Below are 5,573 nucleotides of genomic sequence, written 5' to 3' on the forward strand. Positions count from 1 at the left end.
ATCTATTTTTTGTAGGTTGCTAAGCTATAGATCATCAACCTTTATATATTTTAGAGTGAACCTTGAAGCATAGAATTTTAAGTTAAAGGTTGATACATTCGATTGAAGCAGCAACTGGTTCCGTGTGTGATCACCAATAGCATGGCTCTCTGCATGGAAACCTATTTGCTTTTTTTCCTTCTTAGATTCATAGCTTTATGATTTAGTTAATGATTCTTTATTGATTTTTTTAGGTTTTACATGATTTAGATGTTGTTTGAAGCTAAACAAATTTTTATTTGAGCATGCCAGTAACGTGTTTTGTATTCATTTTGCTGAGTTGATTTTGCATGTGATTTTTGCTCTTTTCTTCTGGATTCTCATGAGACATTTGTTTGTATTGATATTAACAATGTTATTAAAGAGTTCTTGTTACTTTTCATAATGATTTGCTGAAGTTTTGTGTTTAAAAAAATTCATGCAAAATAGCACATAGTGAAATAATGACTGGTGGAGTTCAAGTTAAGTTTTTTGTTTTTATACATTCCGATTCTGTTTTCCTTCATTTCCTTAATCTTCTAATCTTCATTAGAGATAGGTTTCTTTTCTAGGACAGGGATTTCATGTACCAAATATACATGTTGCATTTTCAATCACTGTTATGTGCATTCATTGCATGCATTAAACTAAATTGCTTCATTTATTCTATTTTGCAATTGATTCTTTTTTACTATTTGTTAGAGTTGGTTAATACATTTTACTACATTGAGTAGGCCTTTTCTTGTCCATATAAAGTACAAGTAGAGTTAGGATCATATATACATTTGATGAATTTATATTGAGTTGGTTTTTATGGTAAAGTCACACATATAAAGATGCATTCATTGTGTTGTCACAGTTTTGCATGTGAATATTTCATTCAATGAACTTCTCCATACAAGTCATCAATTAGTTTTTCCTATACGAGTTGTTTGGTTTTGATGTTTCATCAATAGACAACCAATCCAATTTTATTTTAGGTGTTAGTTTGTAAAATACATTAGATTTTAATTCCTAGATTTTTATTTTTTAGAAGTTTAAGTACTATTTTTACAAAATTTTGGTTTTAGAAATTTAAGTACTTTTTTCATGTGAACATACCATTGTGCTTCATATTTGATTTTTAATTTTGTATTCTATTACATGTTTTTACATTTTATTTCTTAGTTTTAATTCATATTTTCTTTTAAAACTTGTTTTTTGATTTGATTTTGCATCATTAATTTTGTAGGACTATATTTTTTTTCATAGATAGTGATTGACCGAACCAACTTTAGATAAGGAATGGGGATCACCGGTACTTAGGCTAGCTATTTTATTTAGCCAATCCTCGAAGGATCAACACTCAAACATTACAGCCTCTATTATTACTTGATAGCCTATGCGCTTGCAGGATTTCCTCAATCAACTTGTTGGCGCCATTGCCTAGGATTAGGTCTAAGGAGTCCTAGGTTTATATAAAGTTTCACCATACTCTATTACAGATTAGTTCACTTTAGTGTACATACTTTAGGCTAGAAATTAGATTTGTTTCGGTTCTAGATGTACATACTTAGAGTTTTATTTTTTGAGTGGTTTACTAGGTTTATTATTTTTTAGGGCCCATGTATGCACTCTGTTAGGAATCATGGTTAATCTCTTTAGATCTTGAACTTGAGGAAATTGATCCTACCATCACCATGGTCGAGCAAGACATTAGAGCCATTAGAGATTATGTTATGCTCGATCTTTATGGTTTTCAGCCTAATATTAAGAAGCTAGCCATACAAGCCAATAATTTTGAGATTAAACTTTCAATCATCCAAATGATATAGTCGTCAGTGCAATTTAATGGTCATTCGAGTGAGGATCCAAATGCTCATTTTTTAGATTTCTTAGATATATGTGATACATTTAAACATAATAATGTTACTGAAGATGCCATAAAGCTTAGGTTGTTTCCATTTTTCCTTAGAAATAGAGCTAAGAGTTGGTTAGCCTTGATGCTACCAGATTTTATCACAACTTAGGATGATTTAGTGTAAAAGTTCATAACTAAATTTTTTCCTCCAACCAAGATGATCAAGCTTTGAAATGAAATTACTACATTTGCACAACATGAATCAAAGACCTTGTATGAAACATGGGAAAGATACAAGGAGCTCTTGAAGTGGTGTTCACACTATTGACTACTAAAATGATTGGAGATTCAGATCTTTTATAAAGGGTTTGTACCTAACATAAAACACTTTTAAATACTACATCATGAGGTGTTTCAATGAGTAAGACTTCTGATATATCTTATGAATTGATTAAGGATATGGCAATTAATAATTGTTAGTAGTCTTGAAAAATAACATATTAGGGAAGTTTTAGTGGTGTACAAGCTTAGTGAGCTTACAACACTTAGTCTTAGGGTAGATTCTCTAGCCAAATCTATATAATCTATACATTGTAAGGCTATATCCTCAGAGCCTAGTTTTGGTCATTCCAAGTTGACTCATACCTACAGTTTCGTAGCTATGTGTTAGACATGCGAGGTAGGACACCCAAAAGAGGCATGTCTAATTACTCACTCAAAGTCAATTTCATTTACAAGACAAAACCTAAGGCAATCTAACAACCCTTATTCTTCTACATACAACCCAGGTTGGAGGAATAATCTTGTTTTTTTCTTGGAATCAATAGTAAAACCACCATTCCACATTTTTTCAACCTAGTCAAGCACCATTACCACTAGTACCACCACCACTACAACCATCACAACATGCTCAATTTTTTAAACCACCTTATTTATCTGGTTTTTGATAGCCACCTTATCAGTAGTAGTCTTCACAGTAATGCTACACACCTTCATATCCATTTATGTCACCTTCAGTTAAAAAAATTTTAGTCGAAAATCTTTTAAGTTCCTTTATTAAAGCTTAGACCTCATTCAGGAAAACTTAAAATATAATGTTTCAAAATCAATCTGCATCCATAAAGAACTTAAAGACCTAGATTGGTCAGCTAACTACTTTTTTAAGTACTTGACTTTAAGGTAATTTACCTAGTAACACAGAGGTTAACCTTAAGAAGAAGGGGAAGGAGCATTGCAAAGCAATCACCCTTACAAGTGAAAAATAAATAGCTAATAAGTGAGTCTAGGTAAGTTATAAAAATGAAAATGATGAAAGGTCTACTAATGTTAAGTCTAATAGAAACTTAATTTATAATGGTGAGATAGGTGAAAAAAAAGATTAGAGTGTAGTCCCTATTCACACTAAAGTACCATAGACATTATTCTCTTATACTTTATTGAGTTTATCTAGGCCTACTCCTCCTAAAGTTGAGCCATCTAGGTCTTATATTCATTTCTTTTAACGGTTTCATAAGTAGAAAGGAGAAAAGCAATTTTTTAAATTTCTTGAGGTGTTTAAGAAGCTGCACTTTAATATTCTATTTGCAAATGCACTTGAACAGATGCCTACCTATGCAAAATTTATGAATAACATTATCTTTCATAAGAAGAGGCTTGAAGACTATAAGATAGTTGCATTACTAGTTAGTGTACATCAGTGGTTCATAGAGGACTACTTATTAAGCTCAAAGATCTTAGTATTTTTATCATTCTTTGTACCATAGGTAGTATATCTTTTGATAGAGTTTTGTGTGACCTAGGTACTAGCATTAACTTGATGCCTTAGTCTATTTTTCAAAAATTAGGCATAGGTGAGGTAAAACCTACCTCAATTACTCTAGTTGGTTAATTGGTCACTGAAATACCCTAAAGGGATAGTAAAAGATGTCTCGGTCAAGGTAAAAAAATTCATTTTTTTTGCTGATTGTATGGTGTTAGATATGGAGATGGATTGAAAGATCCTAATTATTTTAGGAAGACCATTTTTAAACATAGGCAACGTGTTGATAGATGTGCAGAAGGGTGAATTGACAATGCTACTATAGGATTATGAGGTTTGGTTTAATATTTTTAAGGCTTTGAAGTATCCGGATGATTCTAAGGAGTGTTCTAGGGTAAATGTAGTAAATAGCTTAGTTCATGATGTTTTTCACCTAGAACATCCATTATTGCAATTTAAAGATTCATCTTTTATCGATGAGGTAGAGGATATGAAATTGAGCTAGGATGATGATAATGCGATTTTAATTATCTCTATCGGTCGATATGCATCTCTTCTTAATATTGAGCCTTTAGTAGATACGAATATTATCCCTAGAGTAATTAAACCTTCTTTGGTTAATCCATCAATTTTGGAGCTTAAACCATTACCCTCACACCTTAGGTATACTTACTTAGGTTAGGATGACACTTTGCCTGTGATTATAGTAGCATTCTTGAGTGCTGATCAAGAGGCATGGCTTTTTTTGGTCTTACGTGATCATAAGTTAGATACAGGTTGGTCCATTGTCGACAATCAAGGTATTAATCAGTCTTTTTGCATGTACAAGATTTTGATGGAGAATGGATTTAAGCCACCATATAGATGCAACAAAGGTTAAATCTAGCCATGAAAAAAGTGGTGAAAAAAGAGATTATAAAATGGCTAGATGCTAGGATCATACATCCAATTTCAGAGAGTCATGGGTTAACCCAATTCAATGTATGCCTAAAAAAGGTGGGATGGCGATGGTACAAAATGAGAAAAATGAGATAATTTTTATGAAGACTGTTATCGGATGGTGGGTGTGTATGGATTACTATAAGCTAAATAAGACAACGAGAAAAGATCATTTTTTTTTTGCCTTTTGTTGAATAGATATTGGATTAAGTATCCAGACATAAGTATTTATTATTTCTTGGATGAATATTTTGGATACAATCAAATAGTTATAACACTTAAAAATCAAAAGGAGACTACTTCTATCTGTTCTTTTGGTACTTTTGCCTTTAAGAAAATGCCTTTTGGACTTTGTAATGCACCAACTACCTTTCAAAAATGTATGATGGTGATTTTTTTTATATGGTAAAAGATTTTTTTAAGTTGTTCATGAATGATTTTTCGATCTTAAATGATAGCTTTGAAGAGTGTCTCAATCATTTAGCTTGTGTTTTGACTAGATGTGAGAAAACCAACCTAGTGCTAAATTAGGAAAAATATCATTTTATGGTTAAAGAGAGAATAATGCTAGGTCATAAGGTTATTGTCGCAAGTATTGAGGTTGATAGAGCTAAAATCAAGGTGATAAAAGTATTGCCACCTCCAACTACACTTGAGGGTATTAGAAGTTTTCTCATACATGCAAGATTTTATAAGAGATTCATTGAAGACTTTTCTAAGATTTCTAAACCTTATGCAAGTTGTTAAAAAAGGTGCTGAAGTTTAAATTCGATGATAATTGCTTGTATGCTTTCCAAGCGTTTAAAGAGGAATTAGTTTTTACTCCGATCATTATAGCTTTTGAATGGTCTTTACCATTTGAGCTTATATATAATGCTAGTGACTATGCAGCCAGAGTTGTTCTAAGCGAGAAGATAGGAAAGCAATTTCATGCTATATACTATACAAGTAAAACTTTGAATGGTGCTTAATTAAGGTATGCTATTATCGAGAAAAAGCTGTTAGTGATTGTATTTG

General features: G+C 31.8%; 1 non-coding gene across 1 annotated transcript; it reads right to left on the reverse strand.

Moving 5' to 3' along the window:
- Positions 1-2,081: 2,081 nt before the first annotated feature.
- Positions 2,082-2,188, reverse strand: LOC149510809 (small nucleolar RNA R71). Its single transcript, XR_016334894.1, has one exon. It is a non-coding gene; the product is annotated as a small nucleolar RNA R71 (small nucleolar RNA).
- Positions 2,189-5,573: the final 3,385 nt, after the last annotated feature.

This window comes from Durio zibethinus, chromosome 27 (assembly GCF_047325235.1).
Source record: "Durio zibethinus cultivar Kanyao isolate XHJ-2024 chromosome 27, ASM4732523v1, whole genome shotgun sequence".
NCBI classification, from domain to species: Eukaryota; Viridiplantae; Streptophyta; class Magnoliopsida; order Malvales; family Malvaceae; genus Durio; species Durio zibethinus.